Source organism: Macaca nemestrina, chromosome 5 (assembly GCF_043159975.1).
Source record: "Macaca nemestrina isolate mMacNem1 chromosome 5, mMacNem.hap1, whole genome shotgun sequence".
NCBI classification, from domain to species: Eukaryota; Metazoa; Chordata; class Mammalia; order Primates; family Cercopithecidae; genus Macaca; species Macaca nemestrina.
The window spans coordinates 70,830,794-70,848,957 of NC_092129.1; the positions used below are offsets into that span (position 1 = coordinate 70,830,794).

Here is an 18,164-nt window from a genome sequence, read left to right on the forward strand (position 1 = left end):
TAAAAAAAACTCATAGCATAGTCTTCACCTATGGCAGTGGAGATATTGATGGTCCTGTCCACCCGCCTCTATCAGGAGAGGGTTTCCATTGTTAATTTCTGAGAAAGAGGTGCCATCTGTGAAACCTACTGCATATTGTCTAATGAAGTGCTATTTTCAAAGGCATACACTGTACAGGTAAGAGTGGTGTGCCTGCCTTCTGGGCAACATCTCGTTAGACTTCCTCTGAATCATTCCCACTGGACACAACAGCAAAAACGTACACATCATTGAGTTTTATGGTTCTATCTAAGGTGTATAACATTTTTCTCTCTGAGAGTCTGTGATTCCTTCAGAGAATAAAGGAGCTTACCCTATCCATCCGCCCCTAAAAATATTCTGCTAGAAAGCTGATACGTCTGCTCAGGTTTTCCACAGCACATCACTCTTCAGTAAGAATTCTGATATTAAGTAGTGTAATTCAAATCCATGGAAAATGACTGAGTATCAGCCATAGCTCCCACCACTCTCTAGCTGTGCAATTAGAGGCAGATTATTTCGCCTCCTGCCTTGAATTTCTCATCTGCAAAGTGGGAGTACTAAAAGTAGCTACCAGCTATGATTATATGGAATAAATGAGATTAAGCCACTCATTAAACTCCTTGCAGTTTCCAAGCATTAGAAACTCAGTATGAAGAAGTTATTTCTATTCTAAGCCTAGCACAGTGCCTGGTACTCAACAGATGTTGGTTGAATCAATGAAATAATTCAAGGACAGCACCAAAGCTGCTAGGAGTTTATGAACATCTGATCATAACTGGAAACTTGATCTAAAAAACAAAGGGCAGTCAATCCAATCAACTGAGCATGCCATCTGTTGAAATGCTGCTGCTTCCGTAATGAAAATAAAGTGTTAGAAGAGAAAGTCCAGAAACCTCCATCATCCTTTCTTCATCATTCCTCTCCTTTGTGAGTATCTTTGTGATGAGAAGGGTAGCAAAAAAATCTTGCTGAGATGAGCATGTCAAAAATGTGTTACAAATGCTTCACATTCCCTTTCACATCAACAGAAGCATGTTGCTTCATTGTTGGGCAATGTCTTAGTCTATGCACACATAGAGCTGTATGCTGATTTTTTTTTTTTGAGGCGGAGTCTCATTCTTTCGCCCAGGCTGGAGTGCAGTGGCGTGATCTCAGCTCACTGCAACTTCTACCTCCCAGGTTCAAGCAATTCTCCTGCCTCAGCCTCCAGAGTAGCTGGGATTACAGGCATGTGCCACCATGCCCGGCTAATTTTCATATTTTTAGTAGAGACGGGGTTTTACCATGTTGGTGAGGCTGGTCTCAAACTCCTGACCTCAAGTGATCCACTCGCCTTGGCCTCCTAAAATGCTAGGATTACAGATGTGAGCCACCACACCCGGCTGCATGCTGATGTTCTAATTCAGTGTGATACCAAAGACCTGAGATAGTCTCTCCCTCACTGGCCCCATAATACATGCCCATGAGGTGGTAATAATAACAACTATAGTAGCACCTAAGGTTGGAGGGGGGCTCTTACTTTGTGCAATGCTTTTTATAGTATTATCACGTGCAATTCTCACAGCAACCCCAGGTAGTGAACAATGTTATGATTCCTGTTGTACAAATGAGGAAACCAAGGCTTTGCAAAGCTAGGTAACATGGCCAATATTACACAGCTTCAAAGGCGACAGCCCTAGGACTTGAAGACAAACTCATCGAATTCCAAAGCTCATGCTTTTAGCCATTACTTGAGACAGTATTAACTTTTAAAGTTTGTAATCAATAAGAATTTGGCATTGGGAAAGCAAGTTGAGCATCTGGGGCTGATGGGAGATAATATTACACCCTCTCTTAGCCTCAGTATCTTCATCTGTAAAATGGGAATAATTACATCTGAGTCACAGAAGTTTTGTGGCTCTTCATGAGGATTACATAAAGTAATGCGTGTAAGAGAGTTTTGTACAAAGCTCACTTTTATAAAATGCAAGTTGTGGCCAGGCTCCGTGGCTCAGGCCTGTAATCCCAGCACTTTGGGGGGCTGAGGTGGGTGGATAACCTGAGGTCAGGAGTTCGTGATCAACCTGGCCAATATGGTGAAACCTGTCTCTACTAAAAATACAAAAATTAGCTGGGTATGTTGGCATGGGCCTGTAATCTCAGCTACTTGGGAGGCTGAGGCAGGAGAATCGCTTGAACCTGGGAAGTGGAGGTTGCAGTGAGCCAAGATTGCGCCATTGCACTCCCACCTGGGCAACAAGATGAAACTGCATCTAAAAAAAAAAAAAAAGAAAGAAAATAAAGCAAGTTGTTATATGCAATGCATAAATTATTACTTAGTTACGTGTAAAATCTTCCCACCAAGTGAATGAGGGTTCACCTGGCTGTAGTATTATGAGATAGATATGGGGGCAGATTGGTTTATGCTTCTCAAAAACAGAAAATGTGCAGGGGTGGAAGTGTGGGTGGGGAGTCTGGGCCTTCCTGGCATGTGGCAAAGCTGGAATGTAAGAGAGTATGGCAGCAGGATGGATGGGGTTTTGGGGGTATGGTGGTAATCCTGTTTTGGGGGTCACCCCTCCAGTATTCAGGGATGTTCTCTGATTTCTTTTGAGAAGACAAGTGGTTAGGAGCTTCCCTAGCCTTTCTGTTGTAAAAACCATCAAGATCCTTGTTGAATGCATACCTGGAGCTTGGTTTCCCTAAGCGCAGCCTTTAAGAACTTCATCTGGCTTTAGTCTCCTATTTAAAGCTGCCACCCACTCTCAATTTTGTGGGTTTTCCTGCTAAGAATGAGTATAACATGGGCAGTCTTTCAGTTCTCCTTTCTTGCTGCCTGGAAGACAACACACAGGCCAATCACAAGGAGGAAGAGACAGGCCCCAACAAGTTGACAGTCCTAGAGAGCTTAGTGTGAGTAGACTTGCTGAGGTTCCTGACTTTTGCCGGAATAGAAGAGTACCACTGGCTTCTAGACATTTCTTTTCTCAACTGTTTCCTTGTCAAAATGACCAGCAACTCAGCTCCCTAAACATACGTCCTTCCCTAGATTGGTTCAGAGGAAGCCATCAAGGTCCTTTTGCAAATGGATGATCTGCAGTTTTGAGATCCTTCTTTCCTCTGCTGTTCATAGAAATGGTCTCATTGGAATAGTCCCTTTCGGAATATTACTAAGGACACCAAGAAATCCACAAGAAAATTTGAGTGTATCTGACAGAAGAAATTTGGCTTTTGTACTCTAATAATTATTTATTAGATGTAATAACTGGTCAGAATTTATTTGCTTAAAACCATGTAAAGAAAGCTGCTTAATAAAGATAATCGCATCACATATAGTATCCGTTTTAGTATCTCCTTAAAACTATGTGACAAATAAAGACACAAATTGCTCTTCCTTTCCAATAAGCAATTTTGGAAATTCCTTATTGTGAAATTCCAAATTTTAGAAAATTTACAAAATTTAAGATTTTGTACCTACCTGCGTCAAGTTTTCCGAAAGAACATTTAAAGATTAATGTTACTTAGAATCCAATATATGAATAGTTTAATTCAACTCATATTGTTAAATTCTTTTTCTAATTTTATTTAAGAAATGAGTAATATTGACAAGGGCCTTGCTGTGGTTTATTACGGCCTGTCCTGGAGTCTCTATTCCCAGCTAGATTAAAAGTGCCTCAGGGCTGGGCGTGGTGGCTCATGCCTGTAATCCCAGCATTTTGGGAGGCTGAGGCCAGTGAATCATTTGAGGCCAGGAGATTGAGACCAGCTGGCCAACATGGTGAAACCCTGTCTCTACTAAAAATACAAAAAATTAGCCGGACATGGCGGTGCATGCCTGTAATCCCAGCTACTTGGGAGGCTGAGGCAGGAGATTTACTTGAACCTGGGAGGTGGAGGTTGCAGTGAGCTGAGATAACACCACTGCATTGCAGCCTGGGTGACACAGAGAGACACCATCTCAAATAAATAAATAATAAATAAATAAATAATAAATAAATAAAAATAAAAAGTGCCTCAGGTGCATAGATGGGGTTCTTTAGGATTGCACCCTGTGCCTTGGGAAGTGCCTGGTACACACTGGTGTTTGGCACATAATTGTAGTGTGAGATTGAGCCTGACATGTTCCTTGATCCCTAGACAATCTCTATCAGGTATGATCAGTAAGGCACATAATATGATATAGGACTATTACATAGTAGTGCACTATAACATGTGCCTAAAGCCATAACGTCAACTAATATAATTCAGCAGAGTAGAATGTGAAGAGCGCTTGCAGAGTGATGAGCACCGTGGTGAGAAAGCATAAAGAGAAGAAGGTATTTCTGGGTTGGTGCAGGATGGTTAGGGATAGCTTTGGGTAGGAAATGACTCTTGATCATGACCTTAAAGGATAGGTAATGTTTACACGGGAGGATACAAGGAAAAGGAGGCGCATAATGAAAGGCATAGGGGAGAAGGTTTTGGGAAACCATCAGTCTGACAGAAACATAGTTAAGAAAAGTGCAGGGTGGTGGTAGGAGGTAATTTGGAAGTAGAGAGTCAGATGTCCTATTAAGGAGCTTGGACTTTGTCTTGTAGGCATTAAAGATGTTGGTGTAGGATTGGAATGAAATAATGACTTAATCTTAGAAAAATACTGTGTGGATTGAAGTTTTCAGATGAAGAGTGGGTACATCAATTTTAGGTGATAGAAATAGTTCAAGAGAGGTGTCACACCATTTAAAAAATCTTTTAGGACTTGCTTTTTGAAATCATGATTGTTTATGGTTGTAAAGATTTTGTTTCAGAAATGACTGGTGGAGAAAGAAGTGTATTGAGAGTCAAAAGATGGGACTATGCCACTGATGGACACAGCGAAAAGCTGCAAGACGGTGCCCCGTCTTCCCAACTGTAAAATGGGCATAACAACTACCAGACTTCCATCAAAACATTACGCTAGCGATACGATGAAGACTAAGTGATAGAACTTTAAAAGGCAGCATGCCTCATATGTGTAAAATGCTATTTACTTGGAATATTTTTGTAGTAAAATTATTTTCTTTGGACAAGATATAGATTCAGAAGAAAATGATCATATTTCTATGAGATTAGGATTCAGACCATTAGAACTTTTTTTTTTTTTTGAGACAGAGTCTTGCTGTGTCGCCCAGGTTGGAGTGCAGTGGCCGGATCTCAGCTCACTGCAAGCTCCGCCTCCCGGGTTCACGCCATTCTCCTGCCTCAGCCTCCCAAGTAGCTGGGACTACAGGCGCCCGCCACCTCGCCCGGCTAGTTTTTTGTATTTTTTTTAGTAGAGACGGGGTTTCACTGTGTTAGCCAGGATGGTCTCGATCTCCTGACCTCGTGATCCGCCCGTCTCGGCCTCCCAAAGTGATGGGATTACAGGCTTTTGCCACCTTGCCTGGCAGAACTTTTTATATTTATTAAATAGCTACTTTATGTTGGGTACTGAATAAGTCTTATTTTTAACACCTCATTTCCCTTACAAAATGGATGGAATCTTTGGACTAGGGGAAATGTATGGTCCCTGCAGCTGTAGTATTTTATGATTCTATAGCTTTTGCCTTCAGCAACCTTCTCTTAGAATCGTGATTTAAGGGCTGGGCGTGGTGGCTCACACCTGTAATCCCAGCACTTTGGGAGGCCGAGGAGAGCAGATCACCTGAGATCAGGCATTTGAGACCAGCCTGGCCAACATGGTGAAACCCCGTCTCTACTAAAAATAAAAAATTAGCCCAGTGTGGTGGCATGCACCTGTAGTCCCAGCTACTAGGGAGGCTGAGGCAAGAGAATCACTTGAACCTGGGAGGTGGATGTTGCAGTGAGCTGAGATTGTACCACCGCACTCCAGCCTGGGCGACAGAGCATTTAAGCCCGGTGGCTCACACCTGTAATGCTAGCACTTTGAGAGGCTGAGGTGGGTGAATTGCTTTTGCTCAGGATTTTGAGACCAGTCTGGGCAACCTGGCGAAACCCCATCTCTATAAAAAATACAAAAATTAGCTGGTTGTGGTGGTGCACGTCTGTAGTCCCAGCTACTTGAGAGGCTGAGGTGAGAGGATGACTTGAGCCCAGGAGATCCAGGCTGCAGTGAGCTGACATAGTGCCACTGCACACTGCATTCCAGACTGGGCAACACAGCAAGACTTTGTCTAAAAAAAAAAAAATAGTGACTTAAGATACTGACAGTATAAGTACAACCAAACCCATGGGCATCTGTGCTGGGAATAAAAGACAGACGTGTTTTCATTGCACTGATTTAGAACTCTGGTTGGAAAGGAAAACTGAGATCTCTCCCGCAGTTGCCTAAAATGCTTTATAGTTATGGGAATGGAAAAGCTGAACTCTGTGATTTGTGGGTAGAGGGAAGGAGGACGAGTGTCCTTTCTGATTTCCTCTTTTTCCTTCTCTTCCAAGGGGAACTAAAAGGCTAGGGCAACAATTTAAAAAGAAAAGGCAAGGAGCTACTAGGGGCAGAGTTGGGAGGGAAAAAGGCCAAACCCACTAAACAATTTCACTTCAGTTACAGTAAATCTCAAATGATGATGCTACACTCCTGAGAATGCTCCATGGTGGAAATGCCTGGGCTTTGAAGTTTGAGCAGAGAAGTACCAGGAGAGGGTGACATGATAACATTCAGCAGGAAGAACACTGCTCTTGTCTGTTTGACGGTCCTATTCCTCCAGATCACTCAGTCTTCACCAATCAAGCACATAGCTCCTTCACATGTCATTTGTGGAGGGAAAGACTCCTAGGAAAATGTTTTCTAGGAAAGGGAAAAAAGCAGAAAGGAAAGGTCTCCTGCTTGCTACAGCATCCGTGTTGCACAAGCAGTATTAATGTAGTGGGGTATTAATCACTTAGAAGAGTTCACGTATTATTCCTATCTGGGCTCTGCAGGGTCCTTTCTTCACTTCTTTCTCGCCATTTGGATTCTGTCCATTTTACTCCTCCCTCTGCACTTGGAATGGAAGCGAAATTTGTTGTGCCAATTCTCTACTTGTTAGAAGCCATGGTAATGTTTAGTAGGGGAAAAGATTTGTACTGCTACATGGAAGGAGGTTTTGCGATTATTTAAGGCTTTATTTTGTTGATGGGATTCCTAGAATCTACTACCACTGGGTACACTAGACAAGTTTGTAGATTTACAAAAGTGTGGAAAGCATGGGTTGCACTTGACTTCTTTATCCAGCTCTTTGGTTCTAAATTTATTGCCAATTTTATTTATCAAACCTGTTCTCAGTGGAGTAGTATTTTCTGTGGTCACAAGGAAACATCTGTGAGCTTAAACCTTAGAGGCAGATAGCCAGTTAGAACATTTGGCATATGAAGCTTAGATAGCAGAAGAGAAAAATTAATCAAGGCAACCCTTAAAAATACTGAGAAGGCAACTAAGAAAAATTTCTTATCACTGACAGACTGCAGTATTGAGTTCGTGTTAATTAGGAAATGTCAGAATACATAATGAATCAATGAGGAGTGTCATATTATGGCAAGTTTCAATGTTGGTGTCAATCTTGACTACCAAGATTTATGGTAGATTATATAATGGAATCCTGAGTTCTGAGAGATCAAAGGAAAATGCTGGCTCTTTCTTCATCCATTCTCTTAGGTCAGGCCTACCCAGCAAGAAGCCAAGTTGAGAATTGAGCAATTATCTGAAGTGGGCAGTGGAGACGGCCAAACCAGATAATATATAACCAGAAAGTCACCATGGAGGGAAAATGTGGACTGAAAATAGGATAAGGGGTGGAGGTAGAATGTCAAGCCATTTGGTCAGTGTCCACAGTCCAGATTTACTGAATAACAGCCAATTCCTTACTTCATGTGGTTATTTAGAGCAAGACTAAAAGACTAGAGTGAAAAAAAAAAAAAAAAAAAGAGTTCATTACTAAGGTTGTTGCATGTTTGTGCAAAATTTCTTCAAATCTCTATTATTATCTGTTACATGTCTAATTCTGAGTACTTCCAGGGATTGCATTTCATTACTTTAGATTAGTGGGTTGAAGTGGTGGGGGAAGCCCATATAATCTGACTTACATGGAGAAAACAGGTCTTTTTTATAGTTTAGTTCAGTGTTATATTTAATTAGCCTTCTTTTCCCTCCATAACGCATGCTTATGAATTTTCCCCTTAAAATTCTGAACCTCTGACCTTTATCATTTCCTCATGGAGCAATTTCTGTATCTCCTTAACTTTAGTAGAACGTAGCAATGAAATATACAAGTCCCCTAGAATAGAATTTGGGTGAATTTTGATTTTCTAAAAACACAACTACCAAAGTCTCAGGACCAGTGTGGTACTTTTTTCTTCTATTTGATATGGAAACCATAAACTACCTACTTTGAGCAGACGTTTCCCACTCCTAAAACATAGCTATCTGTCCACTGTCCCCTGTAAATCTGTCGGAGTGCACCTGCTAATTCTGAAGCCTCCCTAATACAATGTTAAACTTTCCTTTTCTTTTTTTTTTTTGAGGAAAGAAATTGTAAATTAGGTTCACTGTTGCTTGGAATTAGGAAAAAAACAAAAATGAAAACCCAGGCATACTAATATTTCAGATGGAAAAGCAAAGCTACGAATTTAACAAGTTTTTCCCCCTCACTCTATCATGTCTTGTACATTTAAAGCTGTTATACAACATTTTAAAAACAAACCAAAAAAACCCAGGGCCTTTTTCCAATAGCTTAGCTGATGACCCACAGTAAAAACATGCCCCATGGAATATTCTTAAAGCACCCCAAGGGAGTCTACTGAAATAATTTACAATAAAGGAAAAATTCAGAAGAATTTTACATACAAGTAAAAATTAAGAACGTTGTTTTATAAGCAATAGGGAAAAGCTGTATTAAGTTGCATTGCTCAATTTCTCACTTGCTCTGTGCAGTGACTACTTTTTTGACCATGTAACAACGTCTGAATCTTCGTGGTGAAATCATACCTACCACAGCCACAGCAGGTTTTGTTCTGCTGCTGCACATGTGATTTGAGATACTGTGGGTTGGGAGATTTTTTTTTTTTTAAATTTCTAATGGTAAAATGGATCTATAGAAATGGAAGTCATCTGTAATCCCAGCACTTTGAGAGGCTGAGGTGGGTGGATCACCTGAAGTCAGGAGTTCGAGACCAACCCTGCCAACATGGTGAAACTCCGTCTCTACTAAAAAGATAAAAAATTAGCTGGCAGGCGTGGTGGTGTGTGCCTGTAGTCCCAGGTACTTGGGAGGCTGAGGCAGAAGAATTGCTTGAACCCAGGAGGCGGAGGTTGCAGTGAGCTGAGACTGCACCATTGCCTTGCACTCCAGTCTGGGTAGCAAGAGCGAAACTACGTCTCAAAAAAAATAGAAGAAATGGAAGTCATCCCATGGGCCTGAGTTGGTGTAGTGGATTATGGCCTGTACATAAATAAAGAAATGCTTGCCAGTGGCGTCAACAGTAACTAGCTTAAGCCCTACTCAGCTTTGTGAAATAATGTAATCAAGGAATTTGATCTGAACAGGTAAGCCAAACATTGATTCTTCAGTGCCTATTGATAAGTGAGACTACTTTTCTTTTTACAGCCTCATTTCACTTAAGTGGGGAATCAAACTAGCTTTAATTAAGGAAATCTGTAGAAATCATTCACCTCTCCCTTTCCTTCTCTGTTAAAAAAAACAAAAGGGAGAAGAAAACTAGGAAGGAGTAAGCGCAAAGATCTCTTCACGTTCTCCGGAACTGCAGTAGCAAATAGCAGCACGGCGCTTCTTGAAAAAGGATGTAGATTTTAATCTGAACTTTGAACCGTCATTGAGGTATGTGTGAACATACTAGTTTCCTCTTTCTCTCTCCCGACTTTGTCCATGAACTCATAGGATCTAATTTGGTCATCAGTTTGGAGAACGATTTTTCATTTAATTTCTTTCATGATCAAGTATGTATTGTCAGGCGCTTAGCAGTACACCTACTATCTGATGTGCACTCTACGTGTGTTGCTTAGGTTGAAATTAAGGATACAATCTATGCACTACCACCGTTTAAAAAAATCCCCGACGTCTACTGTGTGGGTGAGGTTTCTTTGCATATTATCAGAGAGGTTAACCAATTTATTTACATACTCCGTAGTCCACTCTAAGTATGGAAAACCCAAGTTTTTTTTTTTTTTTTTTTTTTTCTTAAGAAGGAGTTTTTAATTCATTCTTTTTCCCTCAGAGCTTTACCATAGTTTCCAGCAAGTGAAAACATTTCTTGATTTGAATTTCACAACCTCCTTCTCCTCTTGCCAGTTGTGTGGTGCTAATAGGAAGCATAATGTGAGTGTGCATTTAATTTAACCCTAAAATAGGAGAACATCTTCAGAATACAGACTTTATATATTCAGTGACCTACCTGAAAATAGAGACATAATTCTAACCTTCTCAATCATTAAGAAACATTTCTATTGAATTTAATTATTCAAAGCAACAGGTAGCAGTTTCACAAGGGAAAAGAAAAGCCTTACCACTTGTATTTGTGGTCACCAAGTAATGACATTATTTTTTATTTAAAATTAAGATAAAATAACTTACTGTCAAGTCCATTTCTCATTTTCTCCATAGAACATTTTAAAACTAGTTCACAAACCTCTTGAAAAGTCATGTCTCTATTACAATGAAAGTGCAAATTGTCACCATTGCCTAGAAGTCTACTTGAGGGGCTGTGTATCTATGTAGCATTTTGCAAATCCAGTAGCAGCCACGTGATAGGAAAGATTAAATGCACCCCTGATTTGTGAATACTACCCTAGCCTTCAAAATGTTCAAAAGCACAGGAAGTCTGGACTTTTAAAAATATAACCTGCCCAAATTGCAAGGGAGGGGTTGGGTGTAGGACCTAGGTCTGTCTGCCAATCAGCTTGAGATGCCAGTGGACTAAACCTGACTTCACTAAAAACCAGACTGGCAACTATTACTCAGCGTGGTAATTTCCTAATTGTAGAACTGGCCTGTTTGGTGAAGTATTTCAGGAAAATTTTTAACTGGACCTTTTCTACCCTACTGCATAGGAAATGAAGGTTTCTAGGCAAAGACTTTACTTAGTGACTAACCAAAAATGGTAAATAAAGTCACCAGTTCCAGGCTTAGCTACTGTCCTCAAAAGTGCTGCAAGACTGGTCAGGCCAGTCTTCTGAGGCTGGAGGTGCATGTGGAACCCCCAGAGCCTTGTCTGCAAGGGCATGGCTGACTGCAGGCTGTTTAGAAGCACCCTGCCCTGTGAAACTCCTCTGGCTTAGGAATTTTAAACAGTTCTAGTTCTAATCTCTCTGCTCAGAGTCTGAGCAGCTGTCAATGAGCTCTCCTGTGAATCACGGAAATGTTCATGGGTGAGCTGCTCTAGCTTCTTACTTCCAAGTAGAAGGTGCCTTGTAACTCTTTGCCAGCTTGATGCAGTGAGTTCGATTCATCTTTTGGGCAGCAGGGAGAGATAGTGAAGAAGGAGGGGAAAAAAAGATTTTAATATATAAATGAGTCTTGCATCTAGCTGAGGTTGAACAAAGTAGGAGAACCAGTGCAAGTCACTGGGGGTATGGATCTCATACCATTTTCAGCATGCACCTCCCTTTCTCCCTTTTTGTTTCTACACATGTCAGTCCCTGAGTAGTCTTGCATTGCTTTTCCCACTTTGAAGTCTTAGATTCAAAACCGATGATTCCAGAAGGGTCTAAGGTGCCATTGCTGAGACTTTGAAAGAGACCTGAAGCAAACTGTTTGGATTCTAGATGCCATTGTGCATCTGCCTGAGTAACTGTGTCACTTAGGTTGGTCACCAGAATAATTCTCCTTCATTTTTGCTGCCCTTCCAATTCATAAACAACACTGAACATCAGTGGTTCTCCCATAATCAAATATATTTGGCTCTATTAATATTAAAATTTGGTCTTGAGTAGAAAGATTCTAAGGGCTAAAAAGTAAAAGATGTAAAATGTATGTTGATAGGTTAGTGTAGAAGCCACACACGGGGTTTTCTCCACTCCCACTCTTTCATTTTTTTTAAGATCCAACACTCAAATTACAAAAGTCTATTTTTTTTTTTTTTGGAGACTGAGTCTCACTCTGTCACCCAGGGTGAAGTGCAGTGGTGCAATCTCAGCTCACTGCAACCTCTGCCTCCCGGGTTCAAGCGATTCTCCTGCCTCAGCCTCCTGAGTAGCTGGGATTACAGGCGCCCGCCACCATGTCCGGCTAATTTTTGTATTTTCAGTAGAGATGGGATTTCACCACGTTGACCAGGCTGCTCTTGAACTCCTGACCTCAGGTGATCCACCTGCCTCGGCCTCCCAAACTGTTGGGATTACAGGCATGAGCCAATGCCCCTGGCCACAAAAGTCAATTCTTAACTTAAAACATAAAAGTTCCATTTCTTTTATGGTCTACTTAGTCATGTCTGGAGTCAGTGAGCTCAGTCAAGTGGTTTGTAGAATGACAGTTGTGATACCTATTCGTTTATCCACCAGATTATTTTCTGCTCTCCATGGTGCTTTATAGAAAACAGTTTATTCAGTCATTACAATAGCTCTAGGAGCGGGTTTCATTAAACCCACTTTCTAGGAAAGCGAACTAAGGCTTAGAAAAATCAAGTAATTTGCTAAAGACTACCCAGCTGGTAATGATATGACAGGAGTTGAACTTAGGACAATAACTCAAGATCTTGGTCCCTGTAAATATGGGTTTCCAGGTTATGTATGCAGGCAGAGGGCTTAGATCCTGAAGGAAATACAGAAGCAGTATAAAAAGGAAGGATCTCTTCCCATAGGAAGCTTGTCATCCATTGAATGAGGAACTCAGATTTCCACTGTGAAATGATATTTGTATCCCCATTGTGTGAGAGATATGGGGACTCTGATCATCATAAAAGCACATTTTTCCTGCCTATAAATGATGCTTAATAGAGCTGACAGATTATATGTATCTGGAACACTTTTACTTAGCAGAAAGACAACAGGCTAGGATTAGCTGACTAGTAATTTTATTTATCAAGCTCAATTCCCATGCTGACTTCTCTTCCACTAGTGAAAATGTGTCATCAGACTTGGTACCAAACTGGAGAGGTGAAAGGATCCTTTGACCAGTATAATAGCCATGCCATCAGTTTTGCTTTCCTAGTTAAGTTTGATATGGATTAATGATCTACATCATTATTTTGGGGGTTTCTAAACACATATGAACTAAAGACGGAAAAGATGATGGAAAAGATGGAAAGAGATGACTCAGATGTACAAAGGCTTGCAGAGAGAAGGATAAGCCAAAAAATTGGTAAATCACACATGAATAATCAAGAACTGACTACAATATAATAATATGTGTTCATTTCCACTAATGAATAAGCTGCCATTATGTCTCCTCATTCTCTATTTGGGACAAATTACTTCTCTGCTGTATTTCCATTCTTACAGGTACCTATCTGCTGTGATTTTTCTCAGTTTTGACTTTATCTTGTTGCTTTAATCTTGTCTCTAAGTAAATTGCAACCCAGTAAATATGTTCCAGTATTGTTTATTGTAATTCCTGCCTTTATGTCAGGTGGCAAAAGGAAGGGACTTGTTTTATTAGTTTATCAGTCTGGGTGTGTGCTAAGAAGAGCCTTAGTACACGCTTTGATTATGATAGATTGGGTCTAAAAGATTCAGCTGGTTTCTTCCATTTATTTTGGTCTGTCTGCATAACAAGGTCACATAGTTGATTATAGCAGTTTTCTGTGTGTCATATTGTTGGCCTGACACATAATATCAAATAAGAGGTACCAGAATTTTCTGTGCAGTCTGAAGCTGTGTGTGTACAACGACAAGTGAAAAATCTTAATTATTTGGACTTTTGGGTTCCATGATGCCAGAGAAAGCCAGACACCAGGAGCTGGAATCAGCTAAGACCTAAGACCCTGCATGCACATACAGATGTTTGCATTTTCTTCCTATTGCAACATTCAGCCATTGCTTTGGCAACTATTTCAATAATATATTACTGCTCATCAAAGTGGAAATAATGTTCTGTTACTAGTTGAGTATTGAAACGCTCTTCATAGTTTTGTGAGTTTGACTCAGCTCCAACATGAAAGACCCATTTCTTCAACTTACTTTGGCAACAGGAGAGATTGACTAATGTGCTTCAAAGTGATCCACTGCTGTTTCTGTTTATCTTTCTTCAATCCTACTGGGCCATGGGAAGAAGAGGTAGCAGGCATTCTTATTTGCCTCAACCAGGAAGCACAAGGCCATCCCAGGGCGGGGCAGGAGGGAGGTGGGAGGGAAGAAGCATGCTCCACAGGGCCATTGTTTACCTTGTTGGCCAGTCAGGTCCTCTCAGGGTGGGTTTTCTGGGATAAGAGCAAAGCTTATTGGTTTTCCTTGCTGTGCCATGAGAGCACACCAGGTCACCCCAGCAGCCTCGCTTGCCTTCCCACAGCCTGCCCTTGCCTGGGGTTTCGGCTGATATCCTTTCCACTCAGGAGGAGAAACCAGAGAAAACATGGAGGAAGTGTTTCCAGTGTTAAGACTTTAGACCAAACTATAGAAATCTGTTCTACCTGGAAACCTGAAGAAATCAATCATGACTGCTATTCAGTAGAGGTAAAATAAAAAAAACAGCTTTACTGGTTAGGAGTCATAGGAAGGCTTTCTGTGTAGCCTCTCTGAGAGCTGCCTACTGGAAGGATTTGTCCTCAAAACGTGAGGATTTGTAGTGTTCCAGGGTTTATATGATACTGGCAGGATAGTTTGCTAATCTAGAGGGCTGTGCTTCGAACTTTATCCAAGGGATGTAAGCTGTGTGTTGAGGTTACTGAGCATCTAGCACAAAGCTCTAATGTTGAAGGAGCACTGGAGGCAGGCTATGCTTCTGAACATGTAGAATTGACTAGAAATGCCAATGTTCATTTCAAAATGAAATCACTAGCTTTCTTATGCTTCCATTTAAAATGATTATTGCATTTTGCATATTGTTGAATGCATATTAATTTCAGCAAGTTTAGAAAAGAGATAAGGATTAAGACATACATAAATCACTTATTCTCATCAGCTATAGATAATCACTAACAATATTTTAGTACATTTTCTTTTCATCTTTTTGTTAGCAATATGTATGTGTATAGGTATACATATTTGAGTATATATGAAAATTAAAAAACAGAAAATATTCCCACAATATAATTAATAAAAATCCAAGATACCACACAATTTCTGTTTGTAATATCTATTATATATATGTATATATACACATTATATTTATACATAAAATATATGCATAAAATAGATACACACACAGGTATATATTTTGCAAATTGAAATATTGTTGTATGTTGTAGATTTTATTTAACATTAGAATTTATTTACACTACTTAGGTGTTTTAACAAGGATTGTGGTCCACATCTGTTTATTTCCTTAAGAGTAATTCCAAAAAGTGGAAATAGAATGTCAAGGGGAAAAGTTCTTTATAAAGTCCTTAAGAAGTATTGCCAGATTTTTTTTTTTACTTCCTTTTAAAACATGATTATATTGTAGAAGTTCTATTTAAAAATTCCAAGCAAAAATTTTCAAAATCACGTCTAGAAATCAAATCATGATTTTATTTGGCTATGCCCCTTATAGTCCTTGTCTATGAACTTATTCTATTATTAAATATAATAGGTAATTTCCATTAATTTAACAGATAGAATTTTATTTTTTACATTTTCTCTTGTTATTGTGCAATGCATATTTTCTATTATGTTACAGAGATTTTGGGTTTTTTTTTCCCTCCCTTTTTCCTTTCTCTTTTCTTGTTCTGTACCCCTTCAGAGAAACCAATAAATACAGGTTGATGTGTATCCTCTATTCTTTGCTCCATGCTCACTCAACCCAATATTTACACATGCACTGATTTTCAGGGCAATGGTCCCTCTTTATCATAAATTGTGGGATAAGGTTATATACATAATATATACGTGTGTGTGTATTACTCTGTATCTTGGTTTTCTCACTTTGCAATATATCTTAAAGATTCTGATAAATCTTATAGCTCTATCTCATTCTTTTCAGTAGTTGCGTGCAGCATGAATTTACTATAATTTATTCAAGTAATCTGCTTTCAACTGATACTCTGTTGTGAAAAGTTTTCAACATATAAAAAAATGCTGTCATTACAAATATTCTTAGATACATATTCTTAGTAATTGGGGGTTTTATTTTTATGGTGTTTAAGTCCCAGGAGTAGAATTGCTGGTTTAAAAGGCATGTGTATCTTTACATTTTTATGGTTTTTTCATATTATTTTCTAAAAATAATATAGCAAATCACAGTCCCACTAGTGATGTTTGAGAGCATCATTTTCCTCACTAGTACTCCTATTTCCCTGCTTTCTAATCCTTGCTGATCTAATGAGTAAGCATTGTTAATTTTTTTTTCATTTTCTTGACTTCTAATGAGCTTAAGCATCTTTTCACATTATTGTTGTTCCTTTGGATTTTCTTATCTGTCAATTACCAATGGATATCCTTGACCTATTTCTCCCTTATATAGTTGCTTTTCTCTTATCAAAAATTTGTAAAAGTTCTTTGAATATTATAGATTTTAAAACTTGGCAGATAAAGTTGTATGTATTTATTGTGTATAATATGATGTTTTGAGGTATACGTATATCTCAATATATCATATCGAGATATATATACACACACATTGTGGAATGGCTAAATATAGCTAATTAACATATGCATTACCTCATGAAGTTATCATTTTTGTGGTGAGAACACTTAAAACCTCTCAGCATTTTTCAAGACTATAATATATTGTTATTAACTATAGTCACCATGTTGTACAATGGATCCTTACACTTACTCTTCCTATTTAACTGAAGTTTTGCATCCTTTGGCCAACGTCTTTCCAACCCTTGCCTCCCACCCATCTGCCCCCGACTGCCCCAGCCCTGGTAACCACCATTCTACTCTCTACATCTATGAGATCAACTTTTTTAGATTCTACATATAATGAGGTCATTTGGTATTTGTCTTTCTGTGCCTGGCTTATTTCGCTTAATATAATGTGCTCATAATGTGCTCTAGGTTCATCCATGTTGTTGCAAATGACAATATTTTTCTCTATTTTTAAGTCTGAATGGTATTCCACTGTGAACATATACGATATTTTCTTTATCCATTCATCTGTTGATGGATACTTAGATTGATTCTGCTTCTTAACTATTATGCATAATGCTGTAATAAATATGGGAGTGCAGATATGGCTTTGATATACTGAAGACATTCCCTTTGGGCATATACCCAGTAGTGGGATTGCTGAATCATTCGGTAATTGTGTGATTACTCCATACTGTTTTCCATAGCGGCTGTACTAACATACCTTCCCACCAAGAGTGTGCAAAGGTTCTCTTTACTCCCCATCCTTGCTAACACTTTTAATCTTTTGTCATTTTCATAACAGCCATTCTAACAGATATGAGATGATATCTCATTGCGGTTTTAATTTCCATTTTCTGATGATTATAGTGATGCTGAGCATTTTTTCTGTAGTTTTTTTTTTTTTTTGGTCAGTGAATTGCTAAATCTTACCCCATCAATAATTTCTCCTTTGATTTTACTTTTGTAATTTTCTGCTACAAAATTAAAAAATAATTGTATGAAATAAAATTTTTCTTCCTATACATATTCTGAATTTCCTATCTTACTTCAAAAAGTCTTCCCACCTCCTATTTTCTAAAATTTTCTTCTAAAAATTTCTATTTTTTATTTTATTATTTTTAACATTTAGTGTTTTTTACATCTGGAATTTTTTTATATAAAAGTGGAAGGCTCAACTGCATCTCTTTTTATATAAAGGACCAATTGTTTGAACATCACATGTTAAATAATCTTTTCTCCAATAAATTAAATTACATTAGCATCAATTTTAAAAATTCTTTTCTCTAATCCACTAATCTATTTATTTGTTGCCAGGCCTGAGACATATTGCTTTGATTATAATAGCTGTATAGTCCATTTTAACATTTGGCAAGTTTGATGCTCCCCACTCATTAATATTATTTATAATACTGACCTGGTTTTCCTTTTTTTTTTCAGTCCAAATAGGATTTAATCGGAAGAAAGATATATGGATTACATTTTAAAAATACTGATCAAAATAAAGATGCTCTAACCATATAAATGGCAGGTGAAATAGACTTTAAAG

At 38.9% G+C, this 18,164-nt stretch overlaps 1 protein-coding gene across 11 annotated transcripts in view; it reads left to right on the plus strand.

The window, feature by feature from the left end:
• LOC105489041 (estrogen receptor 1) overlaps positions 1–18,164 on the plus strand; it is a 432,743-nt gene that overhangs the window by 36,064 nt on the left and 378,515 nt on the right. For 8 of the 11 annotated variants that reach the window (XM_011753634.3, XM_011753633.3, XM_071095960.1 and 5 more), the window contains exon 2: positions 9,661–9,791. The exons of the other annotated variants lie outside the window; for them this stretch is intronic. The gene's annotated coding sequence lies outside the window, so the exon portion shown is untranslated. The remainder of the gene's footprint in view (positions 1–9,660; positions 9,792–18,164) is intronic. 11 annotated transcript variants of the gene reach the window in all.